Raw genomic sequence first — 23935 nt, 5'->3', positions numbered from 1 at the left:
TGTGATAAGCCTGCTTCTTTCATGTTAATTTTGTTTATTTTACACTTGGAAGCTTTGAAATTTGCTGTTTGAAACAGAACTGTCTTAATGGTTTCTGTAGCTCCTGTGAGCTCGGCAAAACCAGAGTTGAGAATGTGATTCCAATAATTCAAGGTATTTTAGTCTGTCTGTAAACAAACTTTATGCTGAGAACAGAAAATGATTAGAACAGTTGAAACCCTTGTAATTGCTTCAAACAACTTTTAAGATTTGATTGATATGATTGTACATGTGAAAACAGTTCATACAATTTAGTGTTTATGTCTATTATTATTATTATTATTATTATTATTATTATTATTATTATTATTATTATTATTATTTTACCCTAATTATAGGTACAATTTAGGGATGGTGAATGTAGAAAGGGCATAGCCCCACATACACGAAAGTGCCTCCATCACCACTTAAGATTACAATATTCAGAAATATACATCTACATTCTACACACAGTAGTGTGCTTATATACTTACCATATTTACATAGGCATATTTACATAATACTCAGAAGACCTGTTCAACATTCAAGTAATTCGACATTCTCTCTCTCTAGAATCCTCACATATACTTTAGCTAGGCTGCCTCACTCATACCCACATACAGTCTCACTCACTCGGGATCCCATAAACTTTCATCTGTCCTCCCACTCATACTGAACGTTCACACAGTAGAAAAATTATTTTATGTACAGAAGGCTTCATTATATATATATCTCCTTTTTGCCTCTTTACAAAATTTTTCTGCAGGCAGTTCTTTTATCTGTGGTGGGAGTTCATTCCACAGCCAAACAGAACGATTAAAGAAGCCACTTTGATATGATGCTGTTCTTGCAAATCGAGGGAAAAGGGACACACCTCGATCTCTTTGAGTGGAATGATAGTGGTTGAAAGGGTTTATGTGAATGTTACCTGCTAGGAATTTTCTCAGGAAATCAATATCTATTTGTTTACAGAGAGTTGTTTTGTGGGGACAGTGACCTGGCTGTATTTAAATGACTGTGTTGAGTAATTAGTCATTCTATGGCTGCTTCCTTCCAAATTCTGTGCAAGTTGGCCCCAATTCCATCCCTGGTAGGATATCTTCTGATATGGCTAGAAAGTGTTTGTCATTTGAAATTTGGTTCTTGGTCTCATCCTTTCTCTGACATAAGGAGTGGGCAAGAATATTGACACCATTCTCAGTACAGCTTTTGGTTATAACAATCCTCTGCTGGTAGAAATCTTCCTTAAACATTAGTGAAATTTTGGAAATAACTGTAATACTGGCAATTAATGAATTAACTTGCTTATTTGTTGGTGACTATATTTGTAGATGTGTGTTATGAGCATACCTAACATATCTTATTTTCCACAGGAAAATATTGAACTTGTATCAGAAGTGATAGCTCTGAAAGAAGAAGTTAAATCAGAGTTAACAGAGCCAGGGTCAACCCAGGAAGACTCTCTTGAGGTAATGTACATAATTTGATAAGCCAGTTTGGTTGTCTATATTTTGAAGGAGTGAAAAATCACAGTTTCAGTTTTGTATAACACCATTTAGTTCAGAGATTTAGAAACAATATTGGCCCCAATGCCTACCAAAGGACAGGTGGATTCTGAATATGAAGTTTGGTAAAAATATATTCAGTAGTTTTCAAGTTATAAGTACTCAGACAAACAGACACCAAAGCTAAAAAAGTGTATATGGTCATTATTACACGTAATATGGAAAAGTGAGTGAAAATTTCTCCAAAATAGGCAACGTACAGAGACACAGTAATTACGATTTTATTTATATAGTTCAAACATTAGGCCTTCCCCTAAGGTACCATTTCCCTTAGCTGGAATAACATTATTTATAACCTGGATTCTTCTGCAGCTGGCACAATTCCCATCCTTGCTCCTAGATGGGGCCTTCATTCAATCCATTCCTGACCCAGAAGATTGACTGGAAACAGGCTGTGGATTTTCATAGCCTGGATTGTAGTGCCTCAATCCCCATCTTAACATACCGATTTTCATTCAATTTTCTTCAGTCATCACTCTCTCTTATTCTTCAAGAGATCATTCCTTTACGATTCTTATTTTTTAAAATCATCTTCATAGTTTTCCTTGTCAATAAGGACCGATGACCATGCGGTTTTTGCACCTTAAAACAATCATGCCGAAAACCATTGCAATTGGACACGACTGCACCATATTTCCATGTTAGCAATGCTCGGTATCGATATGGACTAAGCAACAGAAGTCTAAATTCATGAATTATATTATCATAGTCGGTACGGTAAAACTGTGTAAGACATAAATGATCAGAAATTGTTTTCCCTGTTTGTTATGTAGTACAGTACTTCTCGACAGGCATGTCATCTCCTTCCCAGAGAGTAGGTAGAGTAAGTCGTATGTGTACCAAGTTTGCTTTGAGAGCTATGCTTGAGCATACATGCATACATCCATATTCTTTGTCAGGTTGGACATTACATGTTGTAAATGTCATTATTGGTCTGTATTGAAATGTACATTGGTTTAAAAATATTACAGAAGTTTATTAAGATCAACCTATTTAATACAGTTGGGTTCTTAAAATTAAGATTTACATCTTGTTTTACTAATTTGACAAGACATGTTTTACCCATTATATGGGCATCATCAGCCGTACTCTCATGCTTAAAAGATAAAGATCAGAATTGTGATTGCTTTATTCGAAATGTTACACAGAGAAATGTGAGTATTTTAAAAATATGCAAAATTGTTACAAGTTCTTAAATGTCAATTTACACAATTAAAACTTGTTTAAAAACGTTTGCAAGATAAACAAATAATGTTGGTGTGCTTTTACACTGATGATTTTAAATATTTTATAACAATAGTCAACTAGTCCATATTTCCATAAATGATTAGAAAGTCTATGTCTAAAGTTGAGATCTTGGGTTACAGTATCAAAGTGAGAGTGGAATCTAGTTAAAGGCAACTCAGTTTCAAGTTGTAGAAAAGGTTAAAATGAACCTTAAGTAGCTTAATTATTTAAGATGACATTGAAACATTCTTGTTGAAACCTTGTAGTGTTAACATGTCGTATGATGCTGTGTGTGTGATAGAGTTGTTGGAAACGTTATACTCGGCATTAATGAAGCGAGTCCACAGTCTTCTTATTTTTGTTGAAGAAGTAATGAGAGGTTCACAAATGAGTGTTGCTGTGTAAGTCTCTGCTAGTTAAAGTGATTATTTTCTCTTGTACTGATAGTCAAATGGGAACGTTCTTGCTTGTTGTTGGCCGTAGCTTGAAATGTAGAAATAATTGAAGGAAGGAAGTTTGGTGAAGAATCCTCTTGATTTTTGTCGTGTGAACTGGTTGCCTTTGTAGTGCCAGAACAAACTCGCATGGTCTACAAAGAATGCCAACAAAGCCTGATTTCAGACTGATTATACCTATATATGGCTTCAAATTGTCGTCAATAGTTGGCAGTAGCTTACTGTACCTGTCATTCATGCATGCGTAACCCAACAAAGAAATTATATAGGGAAGAAATTCATTACATGTTATAATTCTCATGTTAGGTCCGTATTGAAATGTACGTAAATACAAAGTATGTTACAAGTGTTTATTTATATATCCACCTATTCAATACAAAGAGATCTTTTTAGAAATTAAATATTATTATAAAATGTTAAGGGACATGTTTCGCCCATATTAAGGGCATCATCAGCCTCAAATTCAAACCTGTATGGTGAAAAATCAGGATCCTGATTGCTCTTACAAGCCATAAAAAGAGGATATCATTATAGGTGTCAGTCTAAACATACAAAATATTAGAATGTCCTTGGCTAAAATTGCAGTATCAAGCTGCATGTCATAAGTTCACATGAATATACTTTCCGGAGCATTGAAAAACTTGTTGGGGTAGGGCAGTAAACAGCTCAGTCTTTATAATAAAACAGAAATGTGCCTCCTTGAAGATGATAAGAAAACGCAAAGCTGGTACACTGTTACAGATGTCAGTATCATATGTTGTGATAAGACAACAGATCTCTTAAATGGCTGTTCAGCTGCCTATAGTCTATTTAACTGGCTGAAGGAGTGAAAGTCGAATGTGTTACGTAAGGAAGACTGTTATCTTATCATTTACACATTTACAAATTTACCAACTGGTTCGATAGAAGGTAGTTCAGGTTTAGGAAACATTATTCCACTGAAGCTCACATTGTAGATTCCAGCAAGATATAGCAGATATAGTAGATTCATGAGGTCAAATGTATCACGATTGACATATCTAAGGCTTTTGATAGGGTAGATCTTTGTAGACTACTGACAAAAATTAGTGCAATTGGGCTAGATAAAATAGTGGCTCAATGGTTGGTCATAATGCTGTGGCCACATTATTAGAGTAAACATTAACAAATTGAGAATTGAACACATGGAATGTTACCAATTTTTAATTTATGACTTTAATACTTGGTATATATCCCCTGAGCTTTAATGAGTCACTTGATTTGACTGGGCAGACCCTCAATGAGTATTTTATGCTGACTCTTTAAATCGTCATCATGAAACCAGATCTGAATGAGCTTCTCAATCAAGCCAATTTTTGTTGTTATATTTCTTTTTTGGATTTCTTCTTTGCTGTTGCCCAATGTTTTTCTATGAGGTTCATGTCTGTACTGTCTCCAGGCCAATCAAGCAATTTTGCATTGTTTCCCTTTAAAAAGTCCATTACTTTTTTGCTTTGTGGCAAGGAGCACCATCTTTCTAAAAAATAAATTCACTTTGGCCAAACCACTCTTGCACCTGAGGTAGCAACGGGTTTCTAATGCTATACTGTTCATGTCTCATAGTTCCTTCAACAATATATAATCATCTACAGCCCTACCAATAAAACACACTCCAGACCATCACTGAAGTTCGATGTTTCACACTCTGCTTTACACAATCTGAATGGAATACTTCTCCTTCTTTTCTTCTGACATATTGACTTGTCTCTTCTTCAACAGTAAATATCAATTGGTCACTAAAACAAACCTGAAATAAAAGAAACAAATAAGCCTTACATTAAATGCAGTAAGCTGTACAGTTTCAAAGAAAAATTTCACACTTGTACTGAACTATAGGTTTACATCAGTTAGTTTGGGTTAAAAATGGAATAATGAGTGATGATTTAGGAATTACAGTTATTGTCATGGACTTGCCTTTTTCCAGTCATTAGATCACCAATTCTGGAGATTCTTCGCCCACTGGAACCTCTTTGCAGCCATAGCAGGAGTAATCTTTGCTTTTTTTAAAGATCATCTTGCTTTTATTCCAGCATTAAACAGCTCTCGTCTCACAGTCCTGGCTGATATGAATGACCCATACTCTGCAAATTTATTGCGTAAATCTGAACTAGTAACCTTGCGATTGTTTACTGACAATTGAATCAGTTTTCGCTTACTCCTCGGGGTTAGTTTCTTCTTTTCCACACAGTTTCCAACATATTGACATTTTGTCTTCTACTTGTCTTCACATTTTTAATTCTACTAACAGATTGCTGTGATATTTGCAATCCAGAAGCTATTTCTTGCTGCAAATAATGTTTATCAACAAATAGCTTTCTGATAATGCCTAGCTTTTTTGGCGAAAGGTCCTTTCATCTCCCCATCACCTCAAAATTTGTCAGTTTTCTAGAACCACTCTTAAGAATTGTCAACTGAACTTGTGAATAGTATCAATAATGCATGTAATTTACAGAGTGCACAATCTTAATGATAAGTCACATTATTTACTTCCATATAGCAACAATATGCATATGTAGATGATAAACAACAGAACATGAGCACTAACAAAAATGACACAAAACCATCTGAATAATGTAATTACATTGTGGTTCTTACTGTAGCCACTATATGAAAAAAAGACATTACTGAGGACAGGGATATCCCAAGGGGTAACTTTACCACCAAACATGTTCAAGGATTAGGCTGTAAAGGCCGATAATTTACATAAAGGTAGAAATATACCTTTTACCCTAATAATTAGCCCATATCTGGTGTATTTCTAGAAAATAGGACTCAGAGCATTAGAGTAGGTGAAGTTATATTTGATGCTGTAACAAGTATGTGATTGGGTGCCACAGGGCAATATTATGAGACCTTTCTTATATTATGGAATACTTCCTCTCATGCAGAGGCTGCCTTGCGACAAAGTATACTTTTACATTTAATTTTAGAAGAGAAATAGATATACTGTACTTGAGAAATGTTGAAGGTAACCTAATTGTAACAGTGATTTCTTAGAATTATCAGTGAGCCCCTTAAGGCTATGATGGCAATCTCCTGTAACGTTATAAATGGCAGAGACATCTGTTTCCAGAAATCAGCGGCAAAAGTGGGAATCGTTCCCCTAGCTCCAGTCATCAGACCTACTATGTCGATTTCCTCTATCTGGTATTTCTCCCTGTAGTAAGGAATTGTTGGTAAGTAAATATTCCTCTTCTTGAGGTTAACATCTCAGAGCTGCGACTTATGGCTCTCAAAGCGAATTGTGAGGTCGATGATGTAACCACTCTTCTTATTCTTGAAAGCAATGATGTCAATCCTTCTGTGGCTTCCGTTGTCCACTAAGCCATGAACCTCTTCAAATACCTGGAAACCATGGTCTTTTAGCGTTGTCGCAATTATCGAGCGGATGTTATGATGACGCGTATTCCTTAAAAGTTCACCATGAGGACAAGATCCCAGAACATGCGCAAGAGTTTCAATGTCCTTGAGGGTGGAAAGTAAGGTTGCATGTTTCACAAATAGTGAATTAAACCTCTCTGGTTTAATTATTGTGTTGATGGCGTAAAAGTTCCTCTGTAAGTTGCTAGGTTTTCATAATAAGGGTTGATCTTCATTGTGGTAATCACATAACCAGGACTGAAAATAAAATTTACAGAACACATAATTATGAGGGTATTTAGGGGTTATAAAGGAGAGGAGATATAAATGTCCACAAAGGCCACAATGAGAGTATGAGACTGTCATCAGTATTACTTGATTAGAGAACAGGAAATAATCCACAGAAACAGCTCTATTTCTTGTAGGTGATTTCTGACAAAAGAGTTGTGTTACAAAGATATTGCAAAGTTTCAGCTGGGAAGACTTGGAGTAAGGACACAAGCTGTTCAATTAAGCAGTATGTTCTGAGATGTCATTGGAGAGATGGCTTGGAATGACACTAGTTGATGAATACATTTATGTCATATTCTTTATATGTAGGAAAGGTCACAACATGAAGATAAGTTGGAATCCAAGGGGACAAATTTTGGCAAATGTTCACTTATAAGATGATTTGGCGATTGGAAAATTTACCAAGGGAGTAGTTTCATACATTTCCACAATCTTTTTCTGCATAAACAACCAACAGCCCTAAATTCCATTGATTGATTGATTGATAGATTTATGTTTTTGCTCTTAATACGATGTAAGGAGAGGGATATTTCTATGGTAATTATTTAAGGCATTGTCCACTTTTTGGGATAATGATGGGAATAATGTGGGATTATTTGGTAATGTAGTGAAGTGTTTTGGGAAAGAAAGTATATAGGAACACGGAAATGAACAAACAGGTGACAATTCATGTGTAGAAAGATGGGAACAGGGGAATGTGAATGTAAGAGGATAAGGAAATTAGCTAGACATTATGGAGATAGGGATCAACAGAAAGAGAAAGAGAAACAAGAAATGGTTTTGTGTAATGATTTGGAGATGGTATTTATTAAGATTTTTTTTTCCCCTAAATTGTACATGTACACATACACAGATGTGTCTCCATCCCCACACAAATGTGTACATAAACTCTGCTGAATATTCACAAATATGTAGTCAATTTTAAAATTTCATGTTTACAAATGTTCCTCCTTCTCTCTTGCTACCTTGTCTAATGCTATCCTACAGTGTTTTCTTTTTCAGTTCTTATCTTTCTTATCAGTTGTCTGAAAAGCAGTGGCAAAAGGGACTCGGGTTAGGACGCAGCAGGTCATTATGCAAGTTGGGTTCCAAAAAGGGTAAAAAAATAAAAATAAATGCAATGTAAATTTTAATCTAATAGCAGTTGTATAGTATTGTTTGAAGTAATTGCACATGTTTTATATGATTTGATTATGTTTCTAAATACAAAAGATATTATGAGTAGAATTTTGTGAATATAATGTAAATTTAATAAGGGTGAGCTGTGTGTTTAATAAAGAAAATTAGTGTAAGTTGTATAATACTGCATTTTAGGAAATTGTCTTCTTCTCTGTTCATTTAACATTTAGTGCTTCATAATAATATATTTGTTTGTACCATTTGCACCAAGGTAGACACCTCTTTTGCATTTAGAGTGATTTTGATTTGATTGTACCTTTCCATTCTTATATTTTTAAAATGGGAGATTAATTATACTCTTCTTGTGCAACTATGAAATTTATTTTCTCAGCTGTTTCTTGTTTAGGCTTATATATTTTTATTCCCTTCTTTATTCTACTCCTCTTATTTCTTACTTATAGCCGTTCGAAGATATTAAGGAGGAGATATTGATAGAAGAACATACAGATGATCAGCTGTTGCAATACATCAAAGGAGAAACAAAGTATGTACACTACAAATTCTACACAGTAAGGAATATATTTTACCTATTCACAGTTGTGTTCTGTGGTGGTTGGTATATCTCCAAAAAGTTTTGTCATCAGTTTAATCCTTTCTTTACAAGGTTACATTTAAATATGAATATCAAAATAATTCTATTGGTTAAAATTATCTATAATATTCAGGAACATTAAGATCATATTTAATGTTCTGTCATGTAGTTTCATTGAATAAATATCTACAAAAAAACTCTGGTAAAGCTAGATATTTAAGCAACAATGAAAAATGGACAAAGGGGTGACAAGTCAAGTCATGTATAGAAATATGGGAACAGGGGAATGTGAAGATAAGAGGATAAACAAAATAGCTAGTCATTGTGGAAATGTCACGGTCACTGCATCATTTGTTCATCACATTCTTATCATCTGCAATGTGGTCTGCAACTATTACCTCCAGATATTCTAAGTAATTTTGTACATTCGCACCAACGGTGACACACAGAAAAAGTCATGTTTGTAGATTGTAAACTAAATCTAGAAACTCAATATTGTTAAGTTTTATATTTTTGCTAATTTTTCAGGATATAAGAAAAGTGTATAAAATAATTATGAATGATGGTATAATTAATTATTTCTGTCAGTACCTTAGTTATGACCTCCTTGATACATTCAGTCTGTACAGTAGCTACATTTTCAATTTTCTTGTCTTTTGTAGCAATAAATTTTTTATGGAGCCACCTGGTTCTTGCATAGAAAATATTTATTTCAAGTATCTCTGTGTTTTTACTTGCCAAAAACCATATTTTTGCGAAACAAATGACAGTATTTCAATTTGCAAACACTTCATAGTAATTATATTAAATAACACTAGAATGTGTATATTGTTCTCCTACCTGTTCAATACAATACAATCTTCAAAGTTACGACTTTGTCCTTATCAAATATTAGCTTAAAATTAATACATTTCATGGTACATGTTTCGCCTATCCATTGTAGGCATCATCAGCCATATTTTACTTATGAATAGATCACGTACCTGATTGGGAATGACTTATGAGTACTGTTAAAAACTATATCTTGTAAGACGGATTGGAGAACATTAGATAACTAATACAAAATAAAGTGTGGTATACTATTACTTAACAATATTGTGTTAATATTGGAGTTTAAAAGGGTGGAATTCATTTGAAGATTACAACACTGATATTAAAAAATCTATATGTACATAAAAGTCATTGTATGTATGTGGGTGGGTGGGTTTGTACCACATCTCCTCCCAAACCATTGGAGCGATTTCAACCAAATTTGATACACTTATGACTTGGTATCAGGAGACAAACCGCGTGGGGGTAAGACATCCCAAACACCCCTAGGGCGGGGGGCGAGGGGGGTAATATATAAAAATAAATGAAAATAGTGTCGAATCCATACTTTTCGGGGTCACAGAGATGAATAGTGACACTCCAATTTTTTTATTAAAGTCCAAGTTCAGCCCCCTTTGGGGTGGGGGCGAGGGGGGAGTGATATATACAAATAATCTAAAATAGTGTCAAATACATAGTTTTCGGGGTCGCCAAAGTGAATAGCGACACTCCGGATTTTTAGCATCAGCAGACAAATCACTTGGGGTTAAGACACCCCAGGAACCCTTAGCGGCGGGGGGCGAGAGGGGTCATATATAAAAGTAAATGAAAATAGTGTCGAATCCATATTTTTCGGGGTCACTGAGATGAATAGTGACACTCCAATTTTTTTTGAAGTCCAAGTTCAGCCCCCTTGCCCCCTTTGAGGTGGGGGCGAGCGGGGAGTGATATATACAAATAATCGAAAATAATGTCGAATACATAGTTTTCGGGTTCGCCAAAGTGAATAGCGACAATCCGGATTTTCAGTATCAGGAGACAAACCACGTGGGGGTAAGACACGCCCGGAACCCTTAGGGGCGGGGGGCGAGGGGGTCATAAATAAAAATAAACGAAAATAGTGTCGAATCCACACTTTTCGGGGTCGCTGAGATGAATAGTGACACTCCGATTTTTTAAAAGTCCAAGTTCAGCCCCCCTTTTAGGGTGGTGGCGAGGGGGAGTGATATATACAAATAATCGAAAATAAAGTCGAAAACATAGTTTTCGGGTTCGCCAAAGTGAATAGCGACAATCCGGATTTTCAGTATCAGGTGACAAACCACGTGGGGGTAAGACACGCCAGGAACCCTTAGGGGCGGGGGGTGTCATAAATAAAAATAAACGAAAATAGTGTCGAATCCACACTTTTCGGGGTCGCTGAGATGAATATTGACACTCCGATTTTTTTAAAAGTCCAAGTTCAGCCCCCTTTTAGGGTGGGGGCGAGGGGGGAGTGATATATACAAATAATCGAAAATAGTGTCAAATACATAGTTTTCGGGGTCGCCAAAGTGAATAGCGACACTCCGAATTTTTGGTATCAGGAGACAAACCACGTGGGGGTAAGGAACCCTTAGGGGTGAGGGGCGAGGGGGTCATATATAAAAATAAACGAAAATAGTGTCGAATCCATACTTTTCGGGGTCGCTGAGATGAATAGTTACACTCCGAATTTTTTAAAAGTCCAAGTTCAGCCCCCTTTGTGGTGGGGGCGAGGGGAGAGTGATATATACACATAATCGAAAATAGTGTCGAGTCCATACTTTTCGTGGTCGCTTAGGTGAATAGTGACATCCCGGGAATTTTTAACTTTCAAGTTCAACCCCCTTTAGGCTGGGGTACAAGGGGTGAGTGATGTATAAAAATAATCGAAAAGAATGTCGAGTACTCTTCGGGGTCGCTAAGATGAATACTGACACTCCGGATTTTTACTATCAGGAGACAAACCACTTGGGTTAGGGCACCCCAGGAACCCGTAGGGGCGGGGGGCGATGGGGTGAGATATAATAATCATCGAAAGTAGTGTCGAATGCATACTTATGGGGTCGGTTAGATGAATAGCGACACCCCGGGATTATTTTAAGTCCATGTTCATTCCCCTTTGGGGTGGGGAGCAAGGGGGTGAGATATAAAAATAATTGTATTTAGTGTCAAATATACAGTTTTCGGGGTTGCCGAGGTGAATAGTAACACTCCGGAATTTTAATATCGGGAGACAAACCACGTGGGAATAAGACACCCCAGGAACCATTAGGGGTGGGGGGCGGGGGGCTTGAGATATGAAAATCATCAAAGTAGTGTCGAATACATACTTTTTGCGGTTGCTGAGATGAATAGTGACACTCCAAGTTTTTTAAAGTCCAAGTTCAGACCCTTTGGCGTGGGGGCGAGTGGGAAGTGATATATACATGTAATCGAAAATTGTGTCGAATACGTAGTTTTCGAGGTCGCCAAAGTGAATAGCGAAACTCCGGATTTTTAGTATCAAGAGACAAACCACGTGGGGATAAGACATCCCAGGAACCAGGGGGGTCATATTTAAAAATAAACGAAAATAGTGTCGAATCCATACTTTTCGGGGTCGCTTAGATGAACAGTGACATCCCGGGAAATTTTTAATATCAAGTTCAGCCCCATTTAGGGTGGGGGGCAAGGGGGAGTGATATATAAAAATAATCGTAATTAGTGTCGAATCCACAGTTTTTAGGGTCGCTGAGGTGAATAGTGGCACTCTGGACATTTAAAGTCCAAATTAAGGCCCCTTTTGTGGTGAGTGGTTAGGAAGGGAGTTAGATATAAAATAATCGAAAATAATGTCACATCCATTGTTTTAGGTGTCGCTTAAATGGGGAGTGACACTCCGGTTGTCGTTTAAGTCCAAGTTGATCCCCAATTGCCAGGCGGGTGAGAAGGAGTCAAGAACAGAAAATATCCAAATGACCAAGGTTAAGGATTTGTTTTGTACATTCCAGTATAACTGTCAGCAGAACTTAATACAAATATTACCTACTACCTGAAAAAATACTAAGGGGGAATGACACCCCTTGAAGCCTTAGATAAGGGTACGAAATGTAATTAAGACTGAAAATGACCGATATTAGTGTTGAATCCATACGTTTCGGGACTACGGGAACAATTTCAAACAAACTTGGCCACTTATGACTTATTATCAGGAGACAAAGTGCGTGGAGGTATGACAACCCTAGCACACCTACGACGGGATGAGATGTAGAAATAATCGAAAATAGTGTCGAATCCATTCTTTTCGTGGTCGCTGAGATGAATAGTAACGCTCCAATTTTTTTAGAAGTCAAATTTCTGCCTCCTTTCGCATAGCGGTGAGAAAAAGTGAAAAACAAAATTTAGTAAATGACCGAGAGAATGGACGCATGTGTGTATACTGGACCTACTGTCTGGAGAAATATACGCTAGGGGTAAGAGGCTCCTAGCCTCTAAAGTAGGGGCGAAATGTAAATATTAACCGAAAATGACCGAAATTTGTGTCTAATCCATAGTTTTCGGGGTCGCTGAGATGAACTGTAACACTCTGGATGCCGTTTAAGATAAAGCTCAGTCCTACTCGGCAGGCGGATGAGAACTGGCAAAAAATTGAAAACGTCCAAAGGGACAGAGTTTAAGGATGTGTGTATGTTTTAGCATATCTCTCAATCAAACTTGGTATACACATGACTTACTATATAGAAAACATTACTGTGGGGGTCAGATACACTTAGCCCCCGCTGGTGTTGGAGAATGAGAGGGCCTGACTTGCAAAAATAAGGAAAATAACCAATATTAATGTCGAAATCCATTGTTTATGTGTCTCTGATACGAACTGTGACGCTGTGGATAGCGTTTAAGTCCACGTTCAGCCTCCATCGAGGCAGGAGCTGAGAAGGGCTTAAAAGTAAATAGTATAAAATGACCGAGATTAGTGTCTACTCGAAAATTACATTATCTAAAACTTGAAATCAGATACATCTAAATAACTATAAAACTCATGATAAGTCGTAAAATCAACATCTCAAAAAGAATTCTATAAGCATTCACTTCACACTCAACTAACTGGTAATACAAATATTAAAGGTAAACATTCAAAAACTATCCGGGCAACGCCGGGTACTACAGCTAGTATTATATTAAAGATAAAAATCAGAAAGCACATTCCATTTGATTGTAAAAGGGCATGTTATTGAAAACTTGAAGAGAGTTGAGCATTGGTGGTGGTAGTTGTACTTGAAGTTTCTATTTATATGCTTATAAATTTTGAAGAATTTACATATGGTCTGGTTCTTTTTAAGATGAGGATATTAGTTGAAATGCTGGTGCAGTAGGCTATATTGAAGTTTGTGTAGACGTCATTAGGCCATCTTCTTTAAAGTTGTGATATGTGTAGCTTTTATTGTTGAACAAGTTGAGGTGAGCATACTAGTCAAAAGGGAATGTTGTTGGCAGTCGGTGGGTAGCCAAGTGTGTGATGGAATTCTGTAATTACGAAATTATTTGAATTTAATGAAATATCATATTTGGAATAAAGGGGCTGAATAGTGGAAGTTAAATGGAAAGTGTTAATACTTAGCCCTTTGACCGCTGAGATGTTAACTTATGTTGATGGCTTTAGAGCAACTGGCAATCGCCGAGCGTTTACTTCGCGTATTGTATTTGTGAAGTCTTTGTGGAGGGGATTGAGGTTGAGAAGGCGTGGCTAAGGGCCTATTCGCTGCGCGCAAGGAGGAGTTGTCGGCAGCGGGAGAAGGGGCAGGGGGTGGTGTGTGTGTTGGATTGGTGGGAGTGTTTACTGATTTGGTGTTAAATATTTTATAAAAATTGCTATTCAGAAGGAATGGGTTTTTAAATAGAATTGGAATCTGTTCATAAAGAGGACTTTTGTTATCTATTACGTCATTTAAGTTTTTGTCTATGTAGAATTGTTGATCTAGGAAGATGTATAAGTTTTCATATTCCGTCATGAGTTTACATTTTTCAATTGTTTTTAAGATTTGTAGGTCCTGATCTGTTGTTGTAAATTTGTGACCTGTTTCCCTCATGTGGTTACTCATTGCAGAGAAATTACGTTTTTGGGCATTATAATGTTCTGCATATCTAGTTGAGAAACAGCAGCCAGTTTGACCGACATAATAAAAATTACATATTGAGCATCTGAGTCTATATATACCTGAGTTTGAATATTTGTTATTAGTTGAATTGACTGAGTTATTATTAAAAAATAAATTTTGATTTGTTTTTTGCATTGTGTAAGCGATTTTTACGTCGTGTTTTTTTTTAAAGGTTTGGTAATTTGATGGATTTTTGGGTTGGTAAATGTGAACTTTGCGAATTTTTGTTTGTTGGCTTTAATTGGTGGAAGGTTTGTAGTTAATTTTAGTCTAACTTTATTAGTGATTTTGTTGATCACATCTGGATTGAACCCATTGAATTTGGCTGTTTCTTTTATGAAATCTAATTCATTTTTTAGATTATTCGGTGAAAGAGGGATTTTTAATGCCCTGTATACTAAACTGCAATAAGTGGCTTTTTTATTTTCCACTTACTTTTCATTTACTCCATTAACTATAAAATCGAATCCTTGCACCCAAATTCCCATCAAAAGGAAGCAGCCATGGCCCTAATTAAGGTACAGCCCCAGCATTTGCTTGGCATGAAAATGGGAAACCATGGAAAACCATCCTCAGGGCTGCCGACAGTGGGGTTCGAACCCACTATCTTCCGAATATTGGATACTGGCCGCACTTAGGTGACTGCAGCTATTGAGCTCGGTGATATAGGCTTTAGGGGAGAGAATTTGAATATACTGAGTTGAATGTTAGGATATGTAAAATATCCATTGTATCCCATTTTTATAACAGAATATTCATCAGTCTGCTTCTTCTTATTTTTCTTCTTTGGTGTATACCTGCCTGGTGGCAGGGTCCGGTGTTGTGATTCATTGTCTCCAGTTAGTTTTGCTCTTGGACCATGTCTGTATGTAGTCTCACAGCTTTCAGGTCGTTGTGCACTTTATCTGTTCTATGCTGTCTTGTCCGTCTCTTGCACCTCTTTAAACGGACATGCTGTGTATACGCTGATGGTGCAATGCCAAAACGTTTTCTAAAACTGTAACATCATTTGAAATGTTGTGCAGTCTTGTTGTGCCATGCTTCCACCTAAGCATCTTCGTATCCATGATCCTTTGTTGGCGTTCTACCTCTTTTACTGGCCAGCATTCGTTGTCATAGTAAACAACAGGATGGATAATAGTTTGGTAGATCTTAGATTCCAGATGGTTCTTCATCTGACGGTCGCAAGGGCTTCCGTTGTCATTCTCCTCTTCATTCAAGCTTTGTATATCCATAAGTTGACTTCATCAGTAAGTCGGCCATTATCGGGGATTGTGGAGCTAAGGTACTTACATTTCTGTGCTCATGCTATATCTTCACCGTCAACATGCATGTTTCCAACTTCTCGACGATGTAATGTCATGTATTCTGTCTTCTTTTTGTTGAGGCGCGGGACATATTGCGCTAGTCAATTGTTCCTGTCTTCTGTTTGACGCTGGACATCAAGCTTATTCTCTGCAGCCAGAATGACATCATTTGCATAGAGAAGTGTCCATGGTATAGGACTGTCAAGTCTGATGTAATGGAGTCTGTCACAAGAATGAACAGCAGTGGTGATAAGGCAGGGCCTTGGTGGACTCCTACAGTTATGTGATATTCATTAGACGCTCATGCGACAGATTGAACATGCCAGAGAAACAGGGTAAATTAAATAATTATTTTGTTTATTACTTTTCCATTTAAAATTTTACTTCCTTATTCACGGAGTTCTCTCCAACAGGAACGGCTACCGACACTCCACGTTATAATTATCACGAATGACTGCCACTCAAAGTAAGGAACACATCTACGATAACGGTAGTAAAAAAAATAGAAAACAAACTAGCTGTTACAGCAAATGAGCTAGTTCGCAAAGGAAAACAGGAAGCAAAATCAGACACCACCAAAATAAACAAAGAGAGAAACTTACCTGAACTGATGGAAAGGTGTCTCAATAAAACCCGTAGATAAATTACAACAACAGTACCTGGTATGAAAATGTTAACTTAAAAGAACAACATTTTTATTTCCCTAAAATAAGATTAAATTGAAAATCGTAACAGGGAAAACGTCGAAACAGAAAAAATTAAATGAGAAACAAATAGTAAATTAAGTTAAAACACCAAACGGAAAGTTAAGATTACAAATCGTGGTTGACGAACGCAATAAGAAAAAGAAAATGAACTAGTCATAACTAAAGCTAATATTTTTAGAAGCTTCAACATGCCAGAGAAACAGCGTAAATTAAATAATTAATTTGTTTATTACTTTTCCATTTAAAATTTTACTTCCTTATTCACGGAGTTCTCTCCAACAGGAACGGCTACCGACACTCCACGTTATAATTATCACGAATGACTGCCACTCAAAGTAAGGAACACAAACTAAGGAGCAATCTCATGCAGGATGAATAAGAATCCAATTTTAGAAATTAATTGCTCAATAACATGCTCAAAATTCCATAAGAGCAAGGGGAAATCATACAATTAAATAAAATTTTCACACTAGGTTGACAGTCTCCAAGAAGGGAATTCACGACATTAATAAAAATCAACCACAACAGTCGCATATTGTCATGGCAACGCGCACACACCACGAACAAAGCCATTGCAATGTTTCAACAGTCACAATGGCCATAACTACGAAGGAGCGAAGCACAATATTACAAGTAAGAATCAAAGAATGAACCAGGAAAAAAAAGAAGACAGAGAGAATTAAATGAAATTTCCATCCTCTTTGTTAGAACTCAAATGGCTTAAAACTTTACATAGTGGGGTGATTTGGTAGCAACCATTAATAAAATAGTACGCTATCTTTTCAACCATTAAGTAATTCAGCTTCAGCCCAGATAAATGTAACACAAGTTTAAGTGCATGATCATTAGCTTGGATACCTCTCTATATACAAATGAATTATACAACGAACGTGATTTTTTCTTGAATTACAATAATAAATATTTGTAGCCGAGATATGAAGACGGTATGCTCCTAGGAGGCCAAAATGCCACACTATACAAATAGGGTTTCAAAATAGATGGATGCCGAAAGAAGTTCCTGTTCACTAAGGCCCAGAAGGAATTCTGCTAAAGTAGAGATGATGCCATAGCGCCATGTTAATACTCACATAGATGTGATATCATATTTAAGATAAATAAATAATTCATACTGTCTGGGGACGCTCCCATGAGGAAGATGTTGAACACTACAATCATACTGAGGGCGAGAGAAAGAGGCCTCTCACTAATATCCTTTATCCGTTATCCATTACACAGTCCGAAATCCGCTCCCGCATGGGACACAAGACACACTGACGATCCATCTCCTTCAAGTAACAACACCTTAATGGCGTCTCACGCCCGACTTGATGGGTAATGAAGTGGTCCCAACACAGAAAGCCCTCATTGGTTAGTGGGCGGAGCATTGCAGTATGAACTCTCCGTAGAGAGGGCAGCATATACAAGGAACTTTTCTTTCCATAAGGTTAAACCAACACATTGAGCGCTAAGCTCGGAGAGTATATGAATTAAATAAACCAAACATAGTGAGGGAAGGTAAAGAAAGATGGTTTGTAGAAAATTAGGATTATAGGACACGAATTTAAATGGCGATTAGCCCACACCTAAAATGGTACGGGAGAAGGTGAATCAATACGACACCTCCGTGTCAAACATAACACCTTGTTTCTTCGTAGAGCAATTACACCCTCTCAACAAGGTGTTCTGGAATGGCATGTTCTTGTAGTGTTGACTGATCAGGTTATGAAGTACCCGATGGAAGGATTTCTCAGGGTGCAGAAAGTCGTGATGAAGCCTCTTATCCTTTTCACAGTGTATATCAAGTAACAGCCCTGCTGCGTGAGTTGCTCCTGTTGTGCCACAATTTTACACAAATCCAGGTTGGCTTGTTGAATGTTTGGCTAAATCGTTAATCCTGTTGTCGAAGATTTGCTCGAAATATGTCATTGTGTGGCTCAGAAGTGCGATTGGGTGGTAATTAGAAAAATTTACAGGGCTTTCGTTATTTTCGAATGGTTACTCTGTCGCCAATCTGTTGGTTTTTGACCTTCTTTGATGATCTGGTTAAAAATCTTGCTTTAGCCACACTGCTGCACACCCCGTTTCGAGAGACAAGCTCTGCCGGAAGATAATCGAGACAGATGGCTTTCCCTGGTTTCATTTCCTTCAGTATAGCCTTAACTTCGGTGACGTACATTTCCTACAATAGAGCTTCTACAGCGGAGGTGATTGGGATTGGTAGGTGCGGAAATTCCAAGATTGACATTTTGTCTAAGTAGTTCCGCCAGTGTACTCGCGCTTACCACCAGTCGAGTAGCAAACCATCTGTTTCCTCATTGATGCCGTAAAAACGTTGGACTTCTTCCATTTTGTGATTCCTCGATTTGATTAGCCGTTAAATATTCCGCTCGTTTCACATATAGACCTGCTTACCAGTTTGCTTTTGTTAGACCAATGACCTCATCCACTTTACTACTGGCTGCCTTGTAGGCTTTCCAGCGTTTAAGAAACTCGTGGTACAGCCGTTTCTTCAACCATCTGAGCTTGCATCCGGGAGATAGTAGGTTCGAATCCCACTATCGGCAGCCCTGAAAATGGTTTTCCGTGGTTTCCCATTTTCACACCAGGCAAATGCTGGGGCTGTACCTTAATTAAGGCCACGGCCGCTTCCTTCCAACTCCTAGGCCTTTCCTATCCCATCGTCGCCATAAGACCTATCTGTGTCGGTGCGACGTAAAGCCCCTAGCAAAAAAAAAAATCTTCAACCATACTGCATACTTAATGTGGCCATATACATTAGGAATAATTTTTTTAAAGAGTAATCTCCAGCAATGTTAAATTTTTTTGTTGTTTTATCATGGTCAAACTAAGAAATTTTGAGGTTCATTATACACAAATTTTATGTTAATTGTTTATAAAAAATAGTTGTTGCTATTTATACTGTGGTACTTAAAGTATTCTATCTCACATTTTAAAACCAAAATCCATGAAACTAGAACAAAAACAATCTAACTTACATGGGGAATGTTCCCTACCACTTTTATTTAATTAGTCACAAGCAAGGATTTTAAAATTATATTACAATTTACGTTTCTTGAAAATTTGTTAAACAAAGTTTTTAAAATGTTGTTAAAATTACATTTTTATTAATATCGTTTTCTCAGTGCTGCGGAACATAGATACATGTATTAGCTTTAATTTGAAATAAAAATCAAGCAGATACCATTTCAAAGTTAAAGCACTTTGGATGACTTCAAATGTCAAGAAACAAATTAACCCGTTGCGTGGGCGATGCGGCGAGATCCGCGGCTACAAGTCGCTTGCTCGGTGGAGAACGCGGATATATCCGCCGATTCAAATTATATTTTTTTCTCAGTTGCCTGCCTGCAGAGGTTTATTTTCTTTTCAGCAGCGTATTTCGGATGAGTTTGCCCTCCGATGTGAATTTTTTCAACTATATTCTCCCAATACCAATGTGTCATCCATGAGTTGCAACATAAAGAACGCAACTGACGTCCGGGCAAGAACGACCTAAGGCATAATAGCTCCGCGCTGAAGCTTTAGCTCATCGCCTAATCGTCCCTTGGATGTAATAATATTGCTGTTGAAGGGATTTCTAGAGATTATGACACTGAAAAGACCTTTCTGATGACATTTTAAAACTGTGACCTGATTTAATATCCTCTTCCATCACGACTGGAGTGTGTGTTTATCGCGAGTTACACAACATTTTATTATCGTACGCATCCGTAATATTTTATGATTTCCGTCCAAACTGCTGAGACCAGGGTTCTATTCGATCCTTTTTCTTTCATTTTTTCCCGCTAAAATATCTATAACGAATTACCGGCCCCCACTGTTAGAGGAAGATGATTTACGGGCCATGATAAACGAAATGTTGGAATTTAGTGGAGAGAACTGTGATATTAGCCCATTTATGCCCAAGATTTTTTTTCGAATTTTATGGTTTTGACTACTGGAATCAGTTTATTTATGTCCAAAAATACCCCGAAAATTGTTTTTAAAATATTTGTTGTTGTTGTTTAAAAATTATAGCATGGGTCGTAAACAACCCACTGGGCATGGACCCCAGGGGCATATCTCCAACATGGGCTGTGGCTATTTCCATGTATGGGTTCAACATGGTATATTTTTAATGATAAAAGAAGAACAACTGGTGTATTTTATGACTCATTATTAGTGAAAAATGAAAATGACATATCTACTACAAAGGCAAGTATTATAAAGCACATAGAAAATGCTAATAAAAAGTCGCTCTTCACTCAATGCCATAAGAAGAAATCTCTCCTAAAAATGTAAAGAGTATCAAAATTTAACATTAACATTTAACATTAAGAATATAAAACAGACTATCAGTCGAGTTTCCTAGTCAGTCTTACACATTCCCTTGAATACTCAGTACTGAAATGGCACAACAGGCTTTGGGATCATTATTATAAAACATTTTGACTTGCGTAAAAAAAAACTGAGTCAGTCAAAATTACTAAAGCTACGAAGTTAAAAACACGTTCTCATTTACACAGTGCACTTTACTTCTTGTGGAATTCTCCAAAACAATAATGGTGTAAGGCAACAGCACATCTTTGGCATGCTCGGACAGTTTTACTTTTGCACACGCGACAGCGTCGCCGGGGCTGATTGTCCACCAGAAGATGACTACCATGGCTTTCCTGCATGGCTTCAGTCACTGGTGCACTCGTGTTAACATTGCGAGGAGGAGTTCCAGACTTCTCTAACAAGCTGGTCATAATGAATCGTCGGAACGCCAAGGTGTCAAGCTTCATGCCGTGAGATTTCGACAAAATCCAAGCGTTGCTCATCACAACGTCTAGAAGCCAGAGCAGATTTGGCATATACCATATTTTGCCTCTTAGGCTGATGCGGAAAATAGATACATTGTTGTCCGTTTGTTCTAATCCTCCCATGTTCTTGTTTTACTTAGAAACAAAATGTGGCTGAGGTATCTTCACAGGTTTTTTCTGTGCGAATGAGTACCGCCCAGCTTCTTCAACAGGTTCTACGCCATGCTCGTTTGACAGGATGTTCACAACGTTGTTGTCTTTCCATGTTACAACCACTATTTGGTCTTCTTTGTCAACTGCACTTTCAAAGTATCCCCTTCCTTTTTTATTCATCGTCTTCCTGTCTGGCAATGGGCAGCCATTCCATCCAGTTAGCCCGAACCGTGCCAGTGCATCACATTCCTCTTTTTTAACTCCGACAACAACTTTGAGCAAGTAAAAAATTTATCGCAGTAAAAAGAGAAGCATACACTGGGATAAAACTTAGATAAAACATCGCAGAATTTCAAAACAAGGCTTTCGCCTAATTCAACATCTTTAGAGCGTTTTTCGTTAGCTTTTGCACCTTGATAAATAGTCTTGTGCTTCAGTCCCTGGTTGTGACCCACTCATTTTGTCTGGATTGCAGCAATCATCTTCGTCGCCCGAATAGGCGTATCATCCGGTGGAGTGATAAAAAACATTCATTAATGTTCCAAGAATATTGCTGGCAGTGAATAGCTCAAGCTCTGACAGAATTTCAGCAGTAGTTAAATTTTTCGCCTGAAAAAGACTAAATAAATATTTAAAAACTGTAATTTGCTAATTAGTTAATGAATGGACGACTTAAATGTGCTCCGAATAGTTGATATTGTTTCAAAAACACTAATTTAGAACATTTTCCGCCAATTCCTTGTGTTGTAACCATCTAAATGCAAATATGCGCTAAAGTACTATTGTTCTGTGGTTTGTGCCCAGCAGGTCGTTTGCGACCCACACTATGTTATTCATGGTGTATTGTAAGAACGAATTGACATATTGAAATAGTAAAGGCATCTAAAGATGCGTCAGATATCCCCGAACAACATCAACACACTGAACACTACATTTTAAAACTTTTAACCACTCTACTTACAAATAACGGCGAGAGCGCGATGCAGGTTCCACCACGACTCAACTAGCCGCCGCGCAGCATCTGCATTGTGGCGGGAAACCTGCTCCAACCAGGACACGGCAGTGCGGGCAATCTTACTACACACACTGAATGCGCTATCAACGCGAAACAACAAAAAATACGCTCGGCAGAATTTTTTCTTTCGGGTGTGTCGCAAACGACCCGCTGGGCATAAATGGGTTAGTGAAGTAAGTTATGCCGGAGGGGAATTCGTAAGTGACAGGAAATTACCTGGAATAAGTACTGCAGGCTCGAATATACAGGGTTTGGGCTTAGCTGATGCGAATGTTCAGCAGTCGCAAAAGAAACAACACATGTTCGATTCCAGTTCAAGTAGCGATCATGACAGTGACAGTTGTGACAATAATACTGATTACAATCCAACCATTGCAAGTTCTTCATCAACTTATACTGAAAATGGACAAAGAAATTCCCGCTTTGATCCAAATTTCCACCGTCATGTAAAGATAGTGTTTTAGGGGAATTAAAACTCAGCGAAATATTTCGATTATTTTTTATGACGAGATATGCCAGTACATAGCTGAACAGACAAAAGATGCCGAGCAGAAAATCGCATATAAAACCCAGTTTAGTAAGACGAAAAGAAGGAATCGAGATCAAGACCATGTCCGAACAAATCAGGACGAAATAAAGCTTCTTATGGCCATACTGTTGCCGCAGGGGATCGTACAGAAACCTAAATGAGGACACTATTTCTCGCAGTCGCTTGTTCACTACGCCTGTTTTATATGAGCTGATGACACAGAAGAATTTTTTCTCGCCAGTTTGAGTGGCCTGGCCGGCCTCCTGACCCCAACTTGGCAGGTTCGATTCTGGCTCAGACCGGTGGTATTTGAAGGTGCTCAAATACGTCGGCCTCTTGTAAGTCGATTTACTGGCATGCAAAAGAACTCCTGCGGGACTGGATTCCGCCACCTCAGTGTCTCCGAAAACCGTAAAAGTAGTTAGTGGAACGTGAAGACAGTAACATTATTATTATTATTATTATTATTATTATTATTATTATTATTATTTCCTCCACAGCATTATACATATCTCTGACAATGAGGTGAATAATGCACAACTTTCTCCAAAAACATACGACATAAATCCAGTATTTGAACACCTGTTAGCAAAATTTTCGAAAGCGTATACCCCTGGTGGCAAAATGTCAATTGATGAGAACCTCTTGCTTTGGAAAGGCTGGCTAGGGTGGAAAGTTTACATAACAAAAAAAAAAACAATCGCGTTTCGGAATGGAATTATATACATTATGCGAAGGCGAGACAGGTTATATAACATGACCCGCTTCCGTGTGTATCATTATGAACAGCTGTAAAAGAGATAACACT

General features: G+C 37.5%; 1 protein-coding gene across 1 annotated transcript in view; it reads left to right on the top strand.

The window, feature by feature from the left end:
* The first annotated feature begins 1414 nt into the window (after window positions 1-1414).
* The window catches only part of LOC137496916 (oocyte zinc finger protein XlCOF19-like), a 132208-nt gene continuing 109687 nt past the window's right edge, over window positions 1415-23935 (top strand). Inside the window, exons 1-2 of the mRNA XM_068230896.1 lie at window positions 1415-1487; window positions 8515-8597. The gene's annotated coding sequence lies outside the window, so the exon portion shown is untranslated. The remainder of the gene's footprint in view (window positions 1488-8514; window positions 8598-23935) is intronic.

Source organism: Anabrus simplex, chromosome X, assembly GCF_040414725.1.
Source record: "Anabrus simplex isolate iqAnaSimp1 chromosome X, ASM4041472v1, whole genome shotgun sequence".
Lineage (NCBI taxonomy): Eukaryota > Metazoa > Arthropoda > Insecta > Orthoptera > Tettigoniidae > Anabrus > Anabrus simplex.
The sequence above is the reverse complement of the archived record's forward strand: the minus strand, read 5'-3'. Positions and strand labels throughout refer to the sequence as shown.